The following is a 24,286-nucleotide window of genomic DNA, read 5'->3' on the forward strand; positions in this document are numbered from 1 at the left end:
GACCCCACAGAGTCCTCCATAAAGAATAACGGAGCCCACATAGTCCTCCATAAAGAATGAGCTCCACCTAGTCCTCCATAGAGAATAATGGCCCCTACATAGTCTTCCATACAGAATAATGGCCCCTACATAGTTATTCATACAGAATAATGGGCATCTGTTATTGAGGGACAAGTAAAATCAGCGTACAGGCCAGAGTTTGACATATGTGCTCTCCAAGGTTTTGTGACTACTGAAGCCAATTACTAGATAGTAGTAAACTCCCTCAGTCAATGATTGACTGCAACTGGTCACATGTCCCTGTTTTGAGATGTTATCCCTACAGCAAAGTGACCAAGAAGTACAGATTGGTGGAGGACCAGGCAGCATCCAAAGGTGAGTGACGGGGAGAGACTGCTGGAGAAAAAAAATAAAATTTTTACTCTGTGGACAACTCCTTTTTAAGATAGTTTCCTCATACTTTTGGTGGTCGGCCGTCTCTTGGCAGGTTTGTTGTGGTATCTTGTTCTTTCCATTTGATGATAATGGATTTGATGGTGTGCCAGGGCATCATTAGAGATTGGAATATTTTTGTAGAACCCAACCCTGACTTGTACTTCTCACCACTTTGTCTGTGACTTGTTTAGAGATCTCCTTGGTCTTCATGCTGTTAGGTTAGCGGTGCCTCTTGCCTAATGCTATGTGCGCACTAGAAAAAGGATTTTTCTCAAGAAATTTCTTAAGAAATTTCGAGAGTGAAGGATTAGCGCACCTGCATTAATAAACGCACCAATTACGCAACGAAAAACGCATGCGCTTTTACCGTGTTTTGTTGCGTTTTTGGTGCGTTTTTTTGCAGGTTGGTCCCTGCATTTTTTAATGCTTTAACAGCAATAAATAATATAGATAATAGATAGATAATCGATAGATAGACAGACAGATAATGGATAGAGGGAAAGATGGATAGATCAATAGATAGACAATAGATGAGAAAGACCTATATAATGTCTCACCTCCCTGCATATTCTAAGCTGGCACCCTTTAGTGACTTTCATGTGGCACTAAAGGGTGCTTAGCATTGTAATTAGCCAAAAAATAAATAAATAATAAAAAAAAAAACAGTCAGTAAGAAATAAAAAATAGACAACAAAAAATGTTTTATTTGAAAAAACACTCCCCAAAACATTCCATCTTTCACCAATTTATTGAAAAGAACAAAAATCAAATCCGGGTCCGGCATAATCCAATAAGGGAGTCCCACGACGATCCGGAATGTTCCCCATTGGCTGGGAGAGTAGTGCAGTGACCTGAGCTAACATCATGAGGTCAGCCCAGGTCACTGCAGGGGATGTCGAGCACTGCTGTCAGGAGGATAGATGAGATCATTACCTGCAGTGACGATCTCCTGCACTCCTGACGTCACGTCAGCGCTGTCACTGACTTCTATGCCCGCCACGTTCTCAGCGAAGAATCGCGGGAGCCCGTGATGTCACCACTAGTGACAGTCTCGGGCCGCCCGCGAGATGTGATGTGAGAACTCGGCGGGCAATGGAAGGCAGTGACAGCGCTGACGTCAGGAGTGCAGGAGATCGTCACAGCAGGTAATGATCTCATCTAACCTCCTGACAGCAGCGCTCGTCATGCCCGTGGCTGCCAGCACTGCAGTGTGAGAAGCTGCTGATACTGTAGTGCGGGCAGACACTGACACTGCTGTGCGGGCAGCCGCGGGGCTGGAGCGGGACACAGACTGCACGGGCACCCGAAGGAGGTCACACGGAAGTGCTTCCATGCGACGTCCAGGGAGTGTGATGTGTGTGTGTTTATGCTCTGCTCCGCTTCCTCTTCCTGTCATAACGACATCACTTCCCTGCAAAACGCAGGCAGTGATGAACATTACCGCAGGTAAACCGCGGCTATACTGAGGGTATACCTCACATCATTTGCTACCTGCGGTATACCCACGGTATTTCGCGAATACATTACAGAGAATGGAGTGAAGTACCGCAGGTACCTTCGGAAAAGAAGTGACATGCACATTTTATCAAGAAATGTTCTCAAGAAATTCTGCAGAAAGAATGTTCTTGAGAAAAAATTGCAGTGTGCGCACAGCTATTTTTTTTTCCCATAGGTTTTGCTGGGAAATGTCTGCAGAAAGGTTACAAACATTTCTCAAGAAATTTCTGCAGCAAAACCACGGATAAAAACGCAGTGTGCGCACAAGGCCTAATGGTGTTGCAGCCTTAGTGGCCTTTCAGAAACCACGGGACCCTTAGGCTAGGACCCCACTTTGCGTTCTCCTACTTGCAGTTCTAAACGCACGTTTTGGGCTTAATTGATTTGACCAAAATTGCCTTTTTCAGAAATTTTGCGCTGAAAACGCATGCGTATTTACCACGTTTTAGATGCGTTTTCAGCGCTTTTTGCATGCGTTTTGCAAAGTAACACAAAGCTAAATAAAGTTTAGCTATTGATAAAACAAAATGTCTGTCTTTTTTGTTTAAATTTAAAAAAAAGGGCTGATGTCATGTCCTGTAGACATGTTAACATCCATTTGATAAAACACCATTTATGTTAAACTGTTTAAAAATTTAAAAAAAAAACAATTGAACTTTGAGTGATGTATTTTAGACAATTTATTTTGTTATTTTAAACATAAAACATTCTTTATCAGAACAATACATACATAAATGTGAAAATGATTGTAAACATCAAAATAAATAATTTCCCTTTTTTTTTTTTGTTTTTTTTAAGTAAAATAATTTACATCATGATTTAACATTCAAATATTATGTATCTTAGTACAACTGCTGGGTGAAGTATCCTTGTTTTTTTTCTGGTGGTCTTAAATTTATATTTGGGTTATTTTGGACATTTCAGGGTGGTTGTTGACTAAAATCTGTTTGATTTTGGCTCATGTAATATTTGTGAACATAGGGTTGTATATATTGGGTAGGGTACTCCTGATAGAGATGTTGCATGGTGGTAGTTAGAGGTTGTGGATGTGGCTCACTTATTTCTTGTTGTTTTTTTTTTTTTCTCTTGAAAAGTTTTTTCAAGAAAATTTAGCATTTCACCAGCAGAAGGATATGGACCCTCCTCTTCGTAACAGCACATCATGCCACATGTGTTGTTTTTTTTTGGGTCTTGAATTTTCCTAAGGCGAGAAGCAATTCGTCATCTTCTGTTGCTTTTTTTAAGATATTCAAAGTTTCAGTTGATAACACATCCTCCTCTAAATTTTTATTACCAATGTTTGTTTTTTTTATTTTTTGGTTTGGTGTAGGGTGGCCTTTTCTCAGGTTGAAGTCCTAAATTTGTCCCACTGGTTTCTCCTGTAAGTGGATTGTTTCTGATTCCTCAACAATATCTCAACATCTTCATCTGTACCTAGGCTTTCACCTGCTTGTTCTTCTTCAGGTGTTTCAACTAGTGGTGGAATATTACCTGATGTTCTGCAATTGAAAATCATAGACTTTAAAAATTTATTATGCACCAAAATTAAATGACAAATATTTATTACTCAAATTTAAAAAAAAACAAAAACAAAAAAAACCTTACGGACGTAACTGACGGCTTGTACATAGAAAACGAAGGTCATTATAATATACTAGAAGGTGGCCCGATTCTACGCATCGGGTTTCTAGAATTTATGTATTGTGTAGTTCATGTATGATTTTTGTTATATATATATATATAGATGTTGTTGTGTGTAGTTACCAAGTGTTTGTGTAGGGCGCTGTACATGTTCTGAGTGTCGCGGGGGGTGAGAGCGGTGTTGTATGTGTGTTGCGTGTGTTGCGTTGTTTGTGGAGCGCTGTGTGTCTGTAGCGTTGTGTGTGTGTGTGTGTGTTGTGCGGTTTGTGTGGGTGTGGTGTGTTTTGGGGGGAGGTATGTTTTGAGCAATGTGTGTGTTGTGCAGTATGTGCGTATATTTGTGTGTGCAGCGTTGTCTGTGTGTGTGGGTGTCTGTGTAGGGCGTTGTTTGTGATTCCTAGTGTGTGTGTGTTGTGCAGTGCGCGTGTGTGTGTGTGTTGGGGGGAGGTGTGCACCTCCCATCATGCTCCATCCCCCATGCTGCGCACCCCCCATCGTGCTGCATCCCCCATGCTGCGCACTCCCAAACGTGCTCCATCCGCCATGCTGCGCACTCCCAAACGTGGTCCATCCGCCATGCTGCGCACTCCCAAACGTGCTCCATCCGCCATACTGCGCACTCCCCATCGTGCTGCATCCCCCATGCTGCGCACTCCCAAACGTGCTCCATCCGCCATGCTGCGCACTCCCCATCGTGCTCTATCCGCCATGCTGCACACTCCCAAACGTGCTCCATCCGCCATGCTGCGCACTCCCAAACGTGCTCCATCCGCCATGCTGCGCACCCCCTATCATGCTCCATCCGCCATGCTGCGCACTCCCAAACGTGCTCCACCCGCCATGCTGCGCACTCCCAAACGTGCTCCATCCGCCATGCTGCGCACTCCCAAACGTGCTCCATCCGCCATGCTGCGCACTCCCAAACGTGGTCCATCCGCCATGCTGCGCACTCCCAAACGTGCTCCATCCGCCATACTGCGCACTCCCCATCGTGCACCATCCGGCATGCTGCGCACTCCCAAACGTGCTCCATCCGCCATGCTGCGCACTCCCAAACGTGCTCCATCCGCCATGCTGCGCACTCCCAAACGTGCTCCATCCGCCATGCTGCGCACTCCCAAACGTGCTCCATCCGCCATACTGCGCACTCCCAAACGTGCTCCATCCGCCATACTGCGCACTCCCCATCGTGCACCATCCGGCATGCTGCGCACTCCCAAACGTGCTCCATCCGTCATGCTGCGCACTCCCAAACGTGCTCCATCCGTCATGCTGCGCACTCCCAAACGTGCTCCATCCGCCATGCTGCGCACTCCCAAACGTGCTCCATCCGCCATGCTGCGCACCCCCCATCATGCTCCATCCGCTTGGGAGTGCGCAGCATGCCGGATGGTGCACGATGGGGAGTGCGCAGTATGGCGGATGGAGCACGTTTGGGAGTGCGCAGTATGGCGGATGGAGCACGTTTGGGAGTGCGCAGCATGGCGGATGGACCACGTTTGGGAGTGCGCAGCATGGCGGATGGACCACGTTTGGGAGTGCGCAGCATGGCGGATGGACCACGTTTGGGAGTGCGCAGCATGGGGGATGCAGCACGATGGGGAGTGCGCAGTATGGCGGATGGAGCACGTTTGCTCAGCCTCTCTCCTTCCAGCCTCCCTCAGCATCAGCCTCCCCCTCCCAGCCTTCCCCAAGATCAGCCTCTCTGCTCCCAGCCTCCTCCAGCACGCCGTGCTCCTCTGCCGACACTCACCCACACAACCGATCGCATCCACTCACCCACACACCCGATCGCATCCACTCACACACACCCGATCGCATACACTCACACACACCCGATCGCATACACTCACACACACCCGATCGCATACACTCACACACACCCGATCGCATACACTCACACACACAGACACTGACGATATTGCACATACGCGCTGATACTCACAACATCCGGGGATATCACATGCTTCTGGCCATGTGATCCTCCGTCAGGTCCTGGAAGCTCACAGCACAATATCGCCGCCGAGAAGCAAGCGATATCCCAGGATGTTGTGAGTATTTGGATGCGATGTGATGTATGTGTGAGAGTGAGTGTGATCTGATTTGTGTGTGTGTGTGTGTGTGTGTGTGCTGTTATGTTATGTATGTTCCGCAGCTGCAGGACCTTGATGTGTGGATGCGATGTGATGTGTGTGTGAGGTGTGTGTGAGAGTGAGTGTGAGCCGGTGTACACTGGTAACTATGATACACATCGGGTAACTAAGGGACCTTAGTTACCCGATGTGTATAATGGTTACCAGCTTTCACGGCCTCCGTGAAGATCCCAGCATCGCAAGGTTATGTCTGGCGCTGCCGGGATCCTGACGGAGCCGGTGTAGAAGCAAGCGATATCCCAGCATGTTGTGATGTGTGGATGTGATGTGTGAGGTGTGTGTGAGAGTGAGTGTGATCTGATGTGTGTGTACTCACCTGGGAATCGGAGCCCCGTGTCAGTTGGGCCACAGCGAGCGTGCATTGCGTGAGGGGGGCGAGGCCTGCAGAGAGCCGGGGCGAGAGGCCAATCCGTGTGGGGGGGCGGGGCCATGGCGAGCCCAGCGGCCAATCAGCTTTGTGTCACCGTAAGGACACAATTTCGGAGCATGACAGACAGACAGACAGACAGATAGACAGACAGACAGACAGACAGAATAAGGCAATTATATATATAGATAAAATTAGGCTTTTTGGGTGATGATCCACTTTTCATGCCCTCTGTTCTTATTTTATTAAATCGGTCTTTGACTGACCACCATCTCTTCCTGACATCTTGTTCTAGAGTTGAAATTATAGGGGTTTTTGTTTTAATTATTTAGTATGAATTTACGGGTTAAATATTAGTTAAAAATAAAACTTTTAAATTTAAAATATTTGCCAAAAAAGTACCAATTTTATGTTGCATTGCCTGATCAACCTCATGCCACTATGGGAATAATTCCCGACAAATTATTAACCAACCAGTCTGATCTTTTTAGCTTCAACATATAGTTTGGCGAAGCTTGATCCCAGAGGCATGGCATTGATTCAACCTTTTACAACAAAGACAAAATGTAATAAATATTATTTAATATATTTATCTTATAATTTACAAATTCAAGGAAAAAATATTGAAATCCAAAATTTAAAAAAAATATAAATATATAACAAAAAAAAAACTTACCATACAGATCAATTTTGGAACATCTATTTTTAGCCGTTGATACCAAACCATTGTTTAGTATATATTTTAACACCAAAAAATAAACCTTCTCCTAAAAATCAGGGGGCTAAATAATGATTTTACTTGGCTCCTTTTTATTTGTGATCGGAAGTGATGTCGATGATGACGTTTTTGCATTCATTTCCATCCTCCATTTGCTGCGTTTTTTGCACTCAAAACGCAGTGAAAAAGCATTGAAAACGCTATTAAAACGCATCTTTCTGAAGAAACAAGATTTTGGACAATTCTCATTGACTTCAATGTTATCAAAACGCACACAAAATGATCAAAACGCACACAAAATGGCAAAAACAACTTAAATGCTGCTTCTTTAAACGCATGGTTTTTGCTACAAATTATGCAAATTAAACGCAGCGTTTTGAAGCGCAAAGTGTGGTCAGAAATTTCACATTTTCCATAGGATAACATGGAAAAACAAAACGCAAGCCATTTGGCCAGAAAACGCTGCAGCTCAAAACGCTGCAGAAATGCAGGTTAAAAACCCAAAGTGGGGCCCTAGCCTTAGATTGCACACAGGTGGACTTCCTTTCACTAAGCATGTGACTTATGAAGGTAATTGATTGCACCAGAAATTTTTAGGGGCTTCATAGTAAAAGGGGTGAATACATATCCATATGACAATTTTTAGTTATTTTATCCCACAAATTTAATTTTTGCTTATATATTTCTCACTTCACTTCTACATCTTAGAATCTTTAGTGCTGATGTGTCACACACAATTTGGATTACAAAAATATTAAACACAAGTTGTAATGTACCAGAATAGGTAAAAAGCTAAGGGGGTGAAAATGATATTCCAGAGCGAATTACAGAAGACACAAATACAATCAAGTTTGTAACCCAAGATGGTAAAACTCGCCATATGTCCGGACAAGCTCATACAAGGGATGAGTCTTTGTAATAATACTAATTAGATGGGAGAACTATAACGGCTGTAAGGAATCTGAGCTGTGGGAGAAGAACAGCGTATACTGTTCTATGGGATGGGGTAAATGGAGTGAGAAAGGCCACGTGCACACATTGGGTATTTGATGAGGTTTTTACCTCAGTATTTGTAAGGCCACATACACACATTGGGTATTTGGTGAGGTTTTTACCTCAGTATTTGTAAGGCCACATGCACACATTGGGTATTTGGTGAGGTTTTTACCTCAGTATTTATAAGCCACATGCACACATTAGGTATTTTATGAGGTTTTTAACCTCTGTATTTGTAGCCACAACCAGGAGTGGAACAATCAGAGGAAAAGTATAATAGAAACATGGGCACCACTTCTATGTTTATTACCCACTCCTGCTTTTGTCTTACAAATACTGACGTAAAAAACTCATCAAATACTGAACGTGTGCAAATGGCCTAAGGCAGGGCTGAATTGAACATTTGTCAGGACTCATTATGATATCAACCTTCGATATGTAATTCATAATAAGATTGTTTGTTAACCTTCCGCCTGGATTAAGAAAGAGATTTCATGGTGCACGTAGGAAGCAAACTCGGCAAGCACACATTTAATGGCAGATCTAATGAAGAAGCAAAGTCTTGGTATAAAATTAAAGGGCAGGAATATTCCCCTTACTTGCTACTAAATATACCGTACTTGAAACATATCTTTCCTACTTTAAGAAGACCTGTCACCAGTTCAAAAGTAACCAGTTTTTGCTCTTTTATTGTCGCTGCACCTTTTTGATTTTTTTTTTTTTATATATCCGCCATACTGTTCCAGAGATCTGGCACTTAAGAGTATTGTCCTATGATCAATGAAGGTCCAACCACTGGGATTTTCATTGATTGGTAGAATAGCAAATTTTTATCCCAACTAGGGAACTTTTTTTGTATTCCAAAATGCAGGGCAAGTTTTATGCCCAACTGCTTCTGCATTCATTCTCTGTTGGAATCCTAGAAAAACCGGAGCACAGGGCTTGGCAGCCCCATAGGGAAAGATTGGAGTTGGGGGTCTAATAAAAGTACCCAATTCTTTTTGATCTTCTTTTTGATCCTTGCAGGTCCCAACATTCAGACTCCCACCGATCAACAAGTTATCAATAGAATTGAGCGAATACCTAACTTTTTGTACTCTCTATACTCATAACGAGTACTGTCTAATACTTGCATATTCATTCCGAATAGTGTGTGCAATGCAAGTCACTGGGGAATACTCGCAATTTAATGAGTAAGTCCAATGCCGCACTATTCGTGTGAGTAGCAAATAGTGCCGAATTCGGGTTACTCGTTACTTTGTGAGTTTTTTCCCATTGACTTGCATTGCACACACTATTCGGAATGAATACGCGAGTATTACACAGTACTCGTTATGAGTATAGCGAGAAGGAAAAGTTAGGTACTCTCTCAACTCTATTTAACAGCTATTGAATGAATAGATGATAATTTGTTTTTACTGGATGAAGCCTTTAACTACTTCTATTCTGTAGCTACAATAGGGTGGATCATAGAGGATGATGTATTTAAAAAAATATGAAGTTACAGAGATAAGTCAAAAGATGGTGTTGTAGGGTGTACAGATAATATTACTCCTACTGATTTCCAAGAAAGATGGGGATTTGGAGCTCCCATTGCCATCTCTTCTAGGCTAGGAATAAGCTATAGATTAAAACAGATGGACTTCACCTCTCCAGAGTGAAGCCAAGAGTAGTAGCAGACTAGGAGTACAGTCACACACAGATTTTCTATAACTTTGCCAAATGTCATAGCGGCATCAGGTCCTGTTCAGATTGCTGATTCTGACACTCCGCCTGAGAGATTCTCTGGCATCTGGGAGCAACACAAGCAGACTCAGGCATCGACTTGCTGCGTGCTGACTTGTAGGTAGGCTAACAAAAGTTAATATTTGCTAGTCTGCTTGTTTACTCTCACCTGTTGTGAGGGAGACATGTGTGTATATATTTATATATATATATATATATATATATATATATCTATATATATATGCTGGCGGGGTCATTCCTCCTATGTCAGCTATAGCTTGTCTTAGTTGGTCTGGTATGATGTCCCAGATTTTATAGTGCTTGTAGTTCTTGTTGCTTTGTGCAGTTGTGGAGTTTACCCCAGTTGTCTTTTGTAGTTTCCTTCCTGCTCTTGTTTTCCTTCTGATCCTCTCTTTGTCCTACCTTGTGTTTGTGTTTGTGTGTCAGAGTTTTGGTTTTCTCTTGTCTTTCTCCATCTTTGTTTAACATCACACTCCTGCCCCGTCCTTCCCTGGTGGAAAGGGGAGGAGGGACAGCAGACTAAGTCTGGCGAGGAATAGGGCCAGGAACAGGACTCGGGCGTTTCCACCATTAGAAGTATCCCTGAGATAAGGGATAGCATAGGGTCCCCTAATGTGAGGGACAGCATAGGGGCCTCTGTGACTTGCTATCCAACAATAACTAAAGAATTCACTAGTTATTGCTTTTGCTCTATAGGTGGGAGCTTTTGCTCGCATACCACTTCTGATAACATCTGTCTATATCATGTCTCTGTGACTTATCAGTAATCTGAATTTTCTGCACATTCTAAGACCCTTACATAAATTGATGAATGGGTGGATTTTTTTTTATTGGATTTTTTTTCCGGTCTACTAATATTTTTTGAGGTAGAGATGGCACCAGAACTGTGCAGTAAATGTTCCTCTGTCCGGCACCTTTAAATATCATGCATGTTTGGCTGAGCTGAATTACTTGGGCATTGGTGGGTTATATCTAAAGTGTACGGGACCTTTTGCTTTAGCGTCTATAAGAAATACAGCTGTCCTAACATCAGCTGTTCTCCCAACCTCAAGGGGGTTGACTTTGCAAAAGTTCCTAGACTCTGTAGAGCGTGAAATTTCAGTAAATGGTAACAAAGACTTTTTTACCATTGGCCTTTCAATAGCATATTTCACAGCATGTTTATCTTGGAGACTCAGAAATCAAGTTTTAATAAGTGTGAATTGTATTTATTGTTTCTGTGTAAAGAAATGGTGTGACATTTGTCTCGCTGACAGATTGCACTCTTGCGCTCAGACTTTACTCAACACTCTTATATTTTCTTAATGAATCCACTGAACACAATGGTTCCGCTTAAGGAAGAAACGCAGCTGTGCGGTTATTTGATTTCCACTTGATAGCTGAATGACGAGGGGAAGATGTTAGAAGTTCAGCAACTATGATCCTAGCGGTTAAGGGAAAGAAAAAGGCAGCCGGCTTCAGCAGTCGGTTTGATGTTCCCTTCAGTAGAGATCTGAGTGTCAGATGCCAGGTTAAGAAAGGGTTCAGTAACTCATCACATAAATGCCTCGGCACATAGAATGTCACCAGACAGCCAGTGTAACATCGTAAACTCTTAAGAGGTGATATACAAAAAAATAAGACGACTGAAAAACATTGTATTTAAGAGTTCCGGCACATCAAAATATTTATCAAAGGGCTCAGATTGGTGTAAAATACGAAAAGAATTGAAACCTAACATTCCATTCTAATTCTTACCTGTTCCCTGCTGGTGTCTGCCCAGCCAATCTCTGGTAGTGGAGATGACCTACATTGGCCAGGAATAGGTTGAGTGGGTATTTTCAGTGTCTCGAAATGAGACCAGTGATGACAGGTCAGGAAACTATGGGTCAGATTTCAAAGTGAGTCTTAAATCTTTTCTCACTGTATGCCAGTGTGACCACCATAGGGAGGAAAAAATCTGTAATCTCTCAAAGTACTTATAAAAGTATGAAGACCATATACCGTTATCACTGTAACTATACCAATTAAAACAAGTTTCTCAAAGGCTCCCTGATCTCCTAAAGATACGAAAAATACAGAAAAATGTTGCTTTGTGTGAACGAAATGTGAGAGATGGGTTGGCTAGCTAGGATATTGCTCACCTGGACGATTTGGGATATGAGATGCAACTTCCTCGAAGATGTGTCCGTGAATATTGAGCTACAGCCCTTAACTAGTTTGGCATGGTCAACACCGGCTATCGATTTTGAGTGAACCAGTTGTTAAAAAATGCTAAAACCCATGACCTTTGGCTTAGAACTGCTCTTCACATTATACCATATATAATTTTTTTTATATATGATTCATGATTTCTACTTAAGGGTAACCTGTCACCAGATTTGCCGACTATAAGCTGCGGCCACCAACAGTCAGCCCTTATATACAGCATTCTAGAATACTGTACATAAGAGCCCAGGCCGCTTTGTAGAACGTAAAAATCACTTTTATAATACTCATCTATTGGGTGGTCTGGTACAATGGACATCATTGCTTTCTAATCTGGCACCTCCTCTCTACTGAGATTTCTGTCCACCTTCTACTCAGCCCAGTATGGATGACGTGTCCCACATCATCCACACAGGCCAACATTGCAGACCTGTGCAGGTGCACTTTGATCTCCCCTTTTCAGTGCAGATTAAAGCATTGTAGTGCACATGTTCGGGCGGTCTTTAACCTTTCCTCACTCCTCTGCATTACAGTTCTTTGATCTGCCCTGAGCAGGAGAGATCAGTACGGGCACTTTCTTCTGTAATGCTGTATATAAGGACTTACTGGTGGTGGCTGCAGGTGGACTATGTGCAATATAAATATGTGAATGACAGTAGGTGTAAAGGCTAAAGTAATATTTGGCTGTGTGAGAAAGTTAATCATAGACTTCATGGCTCATGTAGTCTCATGGAGTATGGCATATGCCATGAAATTCTGATTGTGGGGGTCTAGTATATGAGATCCTCACTGTTCTGGAGAATGGGGGGGGGGTCTTTTTTGTTCTTTTCCAGCTATATTCAAGTGAATGGGGATGTGTTACAGTTTCTTGCACATAAATCTAGTCTCTTTTATTCTGAAGTCCACCATACACTTTAGGTTGCTGATAATTCGGCCAGTAGTTAATATCTTACCCAACCTCTCCATACACAGGAGCTCTTGCTCTGCCAAACCTATGGATATCGGCAAGTTATTCTAAGGTGTATGAGGGGCTTAAGGAACAGACAGGCACAACCCTACAATCGATGAGGCTGCTTTCACACTGCGTTCCTATCTTTGTTCAGTGGTCCCGTTGGGGCTTCAATCTGAACCCCCCGCAAACCGGGTTTCGGACGTATCCACCTCCAGTATGCTTAATGGAGGCAGACACCCAGACGCAGTCTACTACATCTGCATGTCCGCCTCCACTAAGCGTATACTCCCGAAAATGGGGCACGACTGAGTACTTGGTGAGTCCGTCTGCACCATTATAGTAAGTAGCCCCATCGGCGCATACATCCAAAACTCGTTTTGCGGGTGGATCAGACTTCCGGAAGCCCAAAAAGGACCACTGAATGGGGATAGGAATGCGGTGTGAAAGCAGCCAAAGAACATAAAGTAGCAATATGTCATTGTGTAATATAATGGGAAGTCCCATTATTATCTTGGTGCAAGATGTTTTTTTAAGGGTTGCGCAATAGTTGAATCCTTTCTTACTGATAGAGTAATGGGAACCTTGGACCTTCCCATCATAAAGGTAGTTTGACCTAAGTATCCCAATGAAGGGTGCGCTTGATAAAACTTGATGCTTGCAGCTGGACTAAAGTACTGGTGACAATTGGTAACGCTTTAACCATAATGTAGGTTGTCTAAATGGACTGTGACCTGTGCATCCCAGGTAGTTATGTCACTATAAGGACCCATCACAGATTTGCTCCTTGTTTAAGGAGCCCACTGCTGAGAGTTATAACTCAGTGTCTACATTGCTAGCAAATAACGCTGTGGATAATTAGCTGGTTACAGTGAGGATCTTACCGTGCAGAGAACTACCATGATGGTATCAGTGCCATGTTTCTAATCCGTAAGTGTTTACCCATTTTTATCCTGGGCAATGCATATCTGCTTTTACTGCTATATACTGTATTGCCCTACATAAAATATATATAATCTCAAGCTTCAATAATGCAATACGGTAGCACTGCACGTTTCCTTGATGAACCCGGTTATCTGCTTTAGCTGTAATTAGAAGTATGTGTATATAACAATTCCTGTGAATTTCTAAAGTATTTCTCCCAGAAAATTATTGCAATTACACATATTTATTTACACATGTTTAATTCCTTTGTGTGTATTGGAGCAACATAAAAAAAACCCTGAGGAAAAAAAAAGTAAATTGGGCATAATTTCACATAAAGCTCCAAAAATGAGCCAGATAAAATTGTTGTCACCCTCACCTTAATATTTGGTTGTACACCCTTTGGGATAATTAATTGCAATCAATCGCTTCCTATAACCATCCACAAGCTTCTCACACCTTTCACCTGGAATTTTGGACTTTTCTTTTGCAAACTGCTCCAGGTCTCTCATATTTGAAGGCGTCTTCTCCCAACAGCAATTTTAAGATCTTTACACAGGTGTATAATGAGATTTAGATCCAGACTCATTCCTGCCACTTCAGAATTCTCCATCTCCGTTTCCATCCTTTTCTGGGGGCTTCTTGAAGTATATTTGAGGTCATTGTCCTGCTTGAAGACCCATGACCCAGGTTTCTGACACTGGACACTACTTTGCAACCCGAAGTCCCTTGGTAATCTTCAGACTTCATGATTCTTTGCACACACTCAAGACCTCCAATTCCTGAGACAGCAAATCAACCCCAAAACATCACTGAATCCCCACCATATGTGACTTTAGGTCCTGTGTTCTTTTCTTTATAGGCCTCATTCCATTTTCGGTAAACAGTAGATTGGTGTGCTTATCCAAAAAGCTTGTGTCATCTGGTCACAAGACGCTTTCCCAGAAGGATATTGTCTTAATCATGTATATTTTTTGCAAACTGAAGTCTAGCTTTATGTCTCTGTGTCAGCAGTGGTGTCCTCCTGGGTCTCTTCCATAGCATTTCATTTTATTCAAATGTCGAAGGATAGTTTGCGCAGACACTGATGCACCCTAAGCCTGCAGGACAGCTTGAATTTCTTTGGAACTCGATTGGGGCAGCTTATCCACCATTCGGACGATCTTGCGTTATAACCTTTCATCAGTTTTTCTCTGCTGTCCATGTCAAAAGAAATTAGCTACAGTACTATGGGTTGTAAACTTCTTGATTGTGTTGCACACCTTGGACAAAGGAACATCAAAATCTCTAGAGATGGACTTGTAACCTTGAGATTAGATTGATGATATTTTTAAACAATTTTCTTCAGCTGGGTTCACACTAAACGACAGCGACAACGACGTCGCTGTTACGTCACCATTTTCGGTGACGTAACAGCGACCTTGTAAGTCGCTGTTATGATCGCTGCTTAGCTGTCAAACACAGCAGAAGCAGCGATCATAACGTCGCTGTGTTACATGTTCAGAGAGCAGGGAGCCGCGCTTAGCGCTGGCTCCTTGCTCTCCTAGGTACAGTACACATCGGGTTAATTAACCCGATGTGTGCTGCAGCTACATGTCACAGTGCAGAGAGCAGGGAGCCGCGCGCACTGCTTAGCGCTGGCTCCTTGCTCTCTTTGCTACAGTATACATCGGGTTAATTACCCGATGCATACTGCAGCCACATGTCACAGTGCAGGAGCCGGCGCTGGCAGCAAGAGCGGAGGCTGGTAACCAGCGTAAACATCGGGTAACCAGGGAAAGGTCTTCCCTTGGTTACCCGATGTTTACGCTGGTTACAGCTTACCGCAGCTGCCAGTGCCGGCTCCTGATCGCTTCATTTCGTCGCTCTCTCGCTGTCACACACAGCGATGTGTGTGTCACAGCGGGAGAGTGACGACGAAAAAATGAAGCTGGACATTCAGCAACGACCGGCGACCTCACAGCAGGGGCCAGGTCGTTGCTGGATGTCACACACAGCGACAACGACGGGACGTCGCTGCAACGTCACAGAAAATGGTGACGTAGCAGCGACGTCGTTGTCGTTGTCGCTGTGTGTGACACCAGCTTTCCTTAAGTCCTTAGTTCTCTTTTCTCTTTCTTTTTTTTTTCCATGCTTAATGTGGTACACATAGGCACACAATGTAAAGAATGAGTCAAATTCTCTTCTTATCTGGTTTTAGGTGGGATTTTCATATTGCCCACACCTGTTACTTGCCACAGGTGAATTTTGAACAAGCATCACATGCTTCAAACAGCGTTCTTTACCAACAATTTTGGAAGGGTATCAACTATTTGGGGGTTTCTGTAAAATTTATGACCAATTTACCATTTTTCTCTGTTTCTTCTGTTTCTTTGTGTTCCTCCAATACACATAAAGGAAATAAATATGTATAACAATACATGTGAATTTTCAATAACTTTCTGGGATAAATAATTCACATTTTTTTGAACAATTGCAAGGGTTTCTCCACTTTTGGCCATGACTTAAAATAAATAAAATATATATATTATATACACTATATACAGGCAGAGAATGGATTCCTTCTGTACCACCTCAGAGTCATCCATTCAGTATTCTGTCCCAGTACGCCTGGGCAGTAAAGTGTGTAGTGAAATAGACCAGGTTGTCACCAAGGCATAATAAAATTGACATATACACCCTTTCTCCACTCCAGTGAATCAACACAATGGGATAAATATTGGCTCCAGTGAATGAAAATTAAAGATACCCTTCAAAATAAAAGAGGTCATTGGAGAAAGCAGTCCATTTCTTTGAGTGGATTGTATTGTTATTATTAAATGGCCAAACATATACATATACACATAAGATTTACACGTGTATTCTGGAACCATAGCGCAATATCATATAAATCTCTCTTTCTTCTCCCCCCTACATCTTCTCCTTCCTTGTTTATTTTTTTTTTCGTTCGTTCTTTAGTTCTTTCCTTTCGTTCTTTCCTTTCGTTCTTTCCTTTCGTTCTTTCCTTTCGTTTTTTCCTTAGGTTTTTCCTTTCGTTTTTTCCTTTCGCTCTTTCCTTTCGTTCTTTCCTTTCGTTTTTTCTTCCTTTCTTTTCTTCTTATAGCATTCCATGGTAAAACAGACATAGCATTTTGAAATATCAAACTAATTTGAGTCTAGATCTACAGTCTAAATTCAGAATTCTGTTACTCTCATGTTATGAGACATCAAGATACTGTCAGTTTTGATGGAAGTGTGAATACATTTTGCATCTTTTTCTTTGTGTTCCTAAGGCCTCTTTCACACGTCAGTGAAAAACACACATTTTTCACTGATGTGATATTGGTGCATATGTCCATCCGCGTGCCGTGATTTTAGCACACGTGTGATCTCCGTGCGCTATCCGTGATAACACATGGAGATCAGGCACTTATACTCACCTGTGCATGCCTCTCCTGTCCATGGTGAAGAAGTATCCCACAATGCTGTGTCTGGCCGTCGCTGTCTCCCCTCTGCAGCTACTTCTGGTTTGGCTGTGCACTGCTGTTGGCTGTGTGCAGTGCATATGCAAGAGCATAATTAGCCGGCCTGGAAGCAGGAGATGGCAACGGCTGGAGACAGCATCGTTGGAGACGGGTGAGTTTAAAAAGCTTTTTATTTTAAATGTACATGTTTTTCTGGTACGTGTTTCACTGATCACAGCACTGTGTGGTCTGTGGGACATCAGTGATGCCAGAGAAAAAAGGACATGTCTCCGTGCAGAGCACATGGACACGCATGTGCGCCGCACGGAAACACGTCAGTGAAAAATCACTATTGTGTTCGCAGACCCATTGATTTTAATGGATCTGCGCATGTCCGTGATTCCGGTATGTGTAAAAACAGCAACATATGTACCAAAATCACTGACGCGTGAAGGGGGCCTAAGGCAGTGATCTCTGCTTTTAAAAATGTTGTCCATTACTTGGGACAACCACTTCTCAATCCATGTTACCCCCCAGTAAAGTAATGACACCTTTACTAACCTCTGGCACCTACATAACAATGTCACGCAATCACCTGGAGAGGCAGTGCCAAAACCACTGCAGCGGAGGTGAGTAGAGGTGTTATTATTTTACTGGGGGAGGGGGGACATATACATTAAGAAGGGATTGTCCGAGTAGTGGACCACTGTATCGAAAACCCATGAATAATAGGGACCTGGAGGCCATTGGCCATGGCAAAAGGCCTAGGATTCCTTAGGAACATTGCCAGAAGCTGATTTCTGGCTATACATTATGTTTGCGGCAGGTAATAGTCACAGGTGCTCATGTAAGTAGTAAAGGGAGTGTATAATGTGGCTTTTTAAACAAGCCTTTTCATAAGACTTAAGGGGGCTTTACACGCAACAACATCGCTAGCGATATCGCTGGTGAAAGCACCCGCCCCCGTCGGTTGTGCGTCACTGGCAAATCGCTGCCCGTGGCATACAACATCGTTTGGATCCGTCACACGGGACTTACTTGCCTAGCGATGTCGCTGTTGCCGGCGAACCGCCTCCTTTCTAAGGGGGCGGTTCGTGCGGCGTCACAGTGGCGTCACTAAGCGGCCGCCCAATCGAAGCGGAGATGAGCGGGCCGAACATCCCGCCCACCTCCTTCTTTCCTCATTGTGGGCGACCGCAGGTACGGTGATGTTCCTCTTTCCTGCGGTGTCACACATAGCGATGTGTGCTAGCGCAGGAACGACGAACAACAAGCGTCCTGCAACAGTAATGATTTTCTGAAAATGAACGACGTGTCAACGATCAACGATAAGGTGAGTATTTTTGATTGCGAACACTCAATCGGAGCTGTTACACACAACAACCTCGCAAACGACGCCGGATGTGCGTCACGGAATCCGCGATCCCCGCGAATATATCGTTAGATACGTCGTTGCGTGTAGCGGGGCCTTTAGGGTTTATTTGCCAGATCAGAATCCCAATTTGCAGACACAGTGTTTCAGGGTGATTGCCCCTCGTCAGTGCAAAGTGTGGGTATCGGATCTGGCTTATGAGAAGCTAAAGTGCAATGAGGGCTAAATCATTTCCTTGTACATACGTATTATATATTTTATGTACTGTATATATTTATTGTCGCTCAATATCACAAAAGGAACGGTGAATTTCTGAGCTCCTTTATCGGGAGCTATTGAACTAGCTGCCAGTGAACTGTAGAGGATGGATCCACATTGATGTGAATCTCAAACTTCATTAGATCTGTGAAATTAAGGTTCGGCGCAGTAGGGTTGGAATCTCCTAAAATATTACAGACCGTAGGCAATTATTACTTTACAGTATTTAACATTAAATTGCAATGAGCTGTTTTTTCAGTGATACTAATGTCGCTTGTACAAAATAATCATCTAAGAATTTATCCCAGAGAAAGAAACAATGAGATATTTATGATGATGAGATTTCTGCTCGGCTTCGTTCCCAGATACAATTTTCCACAGGGTGGCATAGAAGTCTGAAGTGGCGTTCTATCACCACTCCATGTTTTACAGTCCCCCGGTAACCAGCATTCATTCTCGACACTGAGCACATCACATATTAGGACTGATTATCCCATTTTAGAGCATAGTTATACTGAAAATGCTCCACATAATTGCTATATTCACAAGTGGGATATTACTTCAAGGTGCGATGGGGTCATTTACTCAACGTTTTCAGATCACATAATTGTGAGAAGGTTCAGCAATGTCTCCCAAGATAGTGGTTACCCCCGTTGTTAATATCGGTGTAACTGGAAAGAGAATACCCACAGTCCAGACTATACCTGGGGTTAAAGTGGCCTAGGCTAGATTATACTGCAGGGTATAAATTGGCCTAGGCCAAAATATACCCTTCAGGCCAAATTATAGCCCTATCAGTAGCATTAAGTGATATGCATGAAAATTTACTTAATTTTTCAACAATTTATTGATGATTTAGCTTTGTCTGGTAAGTTAAAGGGAACCTCTCACCAGATTTGGTGACTATAAGCTGTGGCCACCACCACTGAGCTCTTATATACAGCATTCCAGAATACTGTATATAAGAGCCCAGGCCACTGAGTAGAACATAAAAATCACTTTTAATATACTGTGCTAGGGAGTGGTCTGGTCTGATGGGTGTCACTGCTCACCGGTTCAGCGGCTCCTTTCTGTTGTCATCTCCGTCCTTCTACTCAGCCCAATGTGGATGATGCATCTACGTCATCCATACAGGCCGACTCTGCGGTCCTGGGCAGGTGCACTTTAATCTGCCCTGCTGGCTGCAGCTTATAGTCGCCAAATCTGGTGACCGGTTCTGTTTAAGTCAGAAAGTTTTTGGTGTCAAAGAAAGCAACATACATAACAAGTTAAAATACATGAGATTAAAGAGGACTAGCCAGCAGGATTTTTCAATATGAGGTAAAGTCTGTGCAATAGTCAGTAAACTGCTGAATCCAGGCATACCTGTTATAGAAAGATGTGATGCTTCGTTGATTAAATTTGATTGATGTGTGCAACATGGCCGAGTCTCTGTGGGTTAAGTCCTCATGTTTATTCTTCCTCCTCCAGAGTCCTCTGGCATTTCCCCCCTTTTTTTTTTAATATCACGCTGCGTTGCAATTGCTATTTGTTGGCGCTGCGTGTACATTACCACAGTACTCAGGTCTTCACTAAAATGGTGCCGAAGTCCACGCATGCGTGTACCACGATCTCCGGTGCCATTTTATTGAACACACTGCGTTGAAGACTGAGGAGCATTGGCGTGTGCACAGATGTAAAAAAAAAATCTGCGCAATGATTTTCATAGTCTTCACCACAGTGTGTTCAATAAAATGGCACCGGAGATCGTGGTACGTGCATGCGTGGACTTCGACACCATTTTATAGAAGACCTGAATACTGTTGCAATCTACATGCGTGCCAACAACAGCAATGGCTGCACGGCACAATATTCAAATAGGGGGCAAGCCAGAGGACGCTGGAAGAGGAATAAAATGTCCAGGACCCGACCCACAGAGACCCGTCCATGTTGCACACATCAATCAAAGTACACTGTTTTTCTGCAACTTTGATTAAAGATATTTAATCAAACGAGCATCGCATCTTTGTATAACAGGTATGCCTGGATTCAGCATCCTAGTGCCTATATGGCACTGCCTTTACCTCATATAGTAAAATCCTGCTGGTTGATTCTTTAACTATGCACTAATGGGACAGCGCCATCTACGTACTTTGTAGTTGTATTGTGTTTTTGGCTGGCGCCTGTTCGCACCTGTTGGATGTGCAGATCAGTCTTTTTGATATGGCTGTACAATGCCATCTACTCTCAGTTCAATGTAAGCACTGTACTATTTTACACCCCAGGTATAGAGTTTATTCCCCGGTGTATACTGTGGCCTGGGCCAGCTTATACCCAGGTTCCACATTAGATGGGTACCGTATATTCTGGCCTGGTATAGTTTGGCTTAGGCTATTTTACACCCCAAGGTATAGTTTGGGCTAGGACAGTTGGTCCTCAGGGTGTAAAATAGCCTAAACCTAACTATACCCAGGTTTAATCTGGAAGGGGTTAATTTGGCCTGCTACATCAGTATCAATATAGAATAAAGTCTGGCTCACTCAATAAATTGCTGGTGCCTCCGAGAAAAATTTAGATTAGTGGCAAAAGGTAACTCGGGCGCACAAGAAAAATGAAAGTCTGAAACAATGGTATTTGAACTTCAGTTCGCTTGTTTTATTGATGCAAAGGACCAAAAATTAAATCTGACGTATCGGCCTTCACATATAGGCCTTCCTCAGAGATGGTCTATGATGCAAATTTTTACAGAAGGAAAAGGACACAATTAGTACATATATAAAGTACATATAACATATATGTTTTACGATATGAAAATCTCATTTGAAGAAATAAACTGGCATCAACAAGCATATAATCACTGATATTAGATTCTCAAAGAAAATTTATACATAAGAAACATTATATCACAAAGAAAAGCCCGGACGCCTGCCCTGAAAGGGCTCAAGGGAGGGCAACATGACTGAGGAGGGATGCTAGGCCTGAGGATTAGCAAGGGGTTAATGCTCAGGGTATTTTGTGCGGGAAAATGGGAGGTGGAGTTATAGGGCTGTGGGGCCATGTAATTGGTCCGGGGGGTTGCTAGGGTAGGGGAGTATATATAGGGCTGGATTAGGAGGTGGGAGGTCATTCATTACCTGAAGACGTCTGGAATTGTTCCTGTCCCAAAGGAGGTCGTCTATGGCGGAGCGGCGTGGGTAGCGCTGGCTCCAGTGGACACAGCGGCGGTGGACGGTGGATGATCAGGCGGCGGAGGTGGTCGAGCTCCCGGTGCCTCCGGGAGGGGGTCAAGGCCCTCGCAGGAGTTGGATCCAGATGGGCCCCGGGACCCCCCTTCGGCGCTGGCAGCAGCATCGTAGGACGTCGGGGGAAGCGACGGAGATTTCGGCAGCAGCGGGGTGGTGAGTGACGTCACCGGCCTCCTTCTGTGGTGGTGCGGCGTGGGGTCGGCATAGTGATGTGGGCGGCGCGATCACGTGACCCGGGGCGCGGTCACGTGGTCCGGCGTCGCGGTCACATGGCCCCGGCGTCCTGACGTCATGGTCACATGGCCCTGCGGTGCGGTCATGTGACCGGGCGTTGAACCCGGAAGTGCGGCCTGTGCAGCCGTGCAGGGCCTGTATGGGATCCCGGGTCGCAGTGGCCAGTGGTGACGGGCGTATTGCGGCTGCGTGACCCGCCGCTCTCACCCGACCCACCGCTCTCACCCGACCCGCCGCGCGCACCCGACCCGCCGAGCTCACCCGACCCGTTGGGGCTCACCCGATGCTTTGCGGTCACGTGGGGCCGGCGCGGTCACGTGGGGCCGGCGCGGTCACGTGGGGTCGGCGCGGTCGCGTGGGGTCGGCGCGGTCGCGTGGGGCCGGCGCGGTCACGTGGGGCCGATGCGGTCGCGTCCCCTTCGATGTCACTTCCACATGGCTTGCTGGGTTGTCACGTGACCGGCATCATCCAGGAGGCGCGGCCTGCACGTCGGTGCGAGGCCCTCTGATGGCGCGATCACACGGTTACTGGACACGTCACCAAGCCATCAGCAGCAAGGAAGTGCGGCCGGCACATCCGTGCAGGGCCTGGCCATCAGGGAGTTCACGGCAGATGTCGTCCAGCAGAGTGGGTGAGTGATACCTCTGATTCCACCAGTGCGGCCTGCGCAGCCGCGTAGGGCCCGGCCAGCAGTCCGGCGGCGGCACGTGTTGGGGCAACATCGTAGGAGGGCTACGGCGTGGGGGTTTGGTGTGACAACCTGGGTGGCGCGTCCGCGTGACCCGTGGCGCGGTCACGTGGTCCGGCGTTGCCGTCATGTGCCCTCGGCGTCTGGTGCAAGATTCAGGAGCTGTGCCCTGCGCAATTGCGCACGGTGATTGTAGCAGATCCAACTCTGGATACGGATTCACACAGGCGGCTGAGCGGCTGGAGCGCACCCCCCCCCAGTTGTGGCTTCGAGCCGGTGACCTTTCGCCAAGCGTCCCCGGATGGCTGGTTAGTCCGGGCGCTTTCGGTGCGGCCCAGGAGGGCTGCATCCGGCGTCTATCGGTGGAGAACATGGCGGTGCTCGACGCGGAGGACATGCGACGGCTGTTCCGTGGGATTCCATGGAGTCAGCCTAGTAAATTAAGGCTCACTTAAAACCTTGTATTAATGCTTGGATTAGGGTGGGTAGTAAGGGTGTCGATACGTATGATTTCGGGTGCAATAGGGCGGTAGTTTGTTTGTCAGCCGGTTTCGGTAGGAGGTAGGGGGCCCTGTTACAGCGTTGAATTTTGTACGGGAGTGGTTGCTCTGTGGTCCCGGATGCCTCGCTATGCACTTCATGAGCGTTGGGGTTTTTCATGATAGGGTGTTTATCTCTAGGTGACGCAATTGTTTATTATGGTTGGCGTAATTGCGCTTGCATATTTTGGGTGACTTTGTATGATTGGGTGTTTTCCTGGTGGTTCGTGACTAATTCAGGTGTAAGTCGGCGGTGGGGCGGAATTTGAGGCAGGTATACGAATACTTGCGAAGGGGTGGTGGATAGGATAACCGAGTTCACGGCGATTCCATGGTTTATGTAATGGTTATGGGAGTCTTTTAGCTAGAGGTTTATCGCGGTTAATAGTATTTGATAAGGGTTCGATGGTAGTCCACATACATGGTGGCCCGTTCTGCGGGGGTGCATTTGCATTTGATGTCTGACTCTTGAGCGTTGCATGGGGTGTGTGTTATTGCTGGTGGGAGGTGAAGGGGAATGTGGTTGCGTTTCACGAGGGGGTGCTTTATACTCTATAGGCATCGGCCTGAGTCCGGTCCTCCAACAGGGGTTGTGAGAGTACTGGTGGGTTTTCAGGTTTACTGGGCGGGCATGTTTTGTTGCGGCCAGATGTTAAGGTCGTTATGATTGGGACAGCAGTCCTTTGGAGATCTGTCCTCCCTTGCGGCGGTTGACGACACCTCCCGGGGGGTCTTGAAATTGACTGTTCACCTGTATGCGGTGCCCTGTCTAGCCGTCTATTTACAGGAGTAATAGGCGATTTAAAAAAAAAAACAAAAAAAAAAACACACTTTTGTTGCCTTGGTTTGTAATCGGGTTTTAGTGCTTGTTTACGATGTCTGTTGGACAAATATTGTGTGGAGCGGGATGTTTT

At 44.8% G+C, this 24,286-nt stretch overlaps 1 protein-coding gene across 2 annotated transcripts in view; it reads left to right on the forward strand.

Moving 5' to 3' along the window:
- The window catches only part of MMP16 (matrix metallopeptidase 16), a 303,847-nt gene that overhangs the window by 70,145 nt on the left and 209,416 nt on the right, over nucleotides 1-24,286 (forward strand). The gene's annotated exons all lie outside the window — the stretch shown is intronic.

This window comes from Anomaloglossus baeobatrachus, chromosome 6 (assembly GCF_048569485.1).
Source record: "Anomaloglossus baeobatrachus isolate aAnoBae1 chromosome 6, aAnoBae1.hap1, whole genome shotgun sequence".
Taxonomy (NCBI): Eukaryota; Metazoa; Chordata; class Amphibia; order Anura; family Aromobatidae; genus Anomaloglossus; species Anomaloglossus baeobatrachus.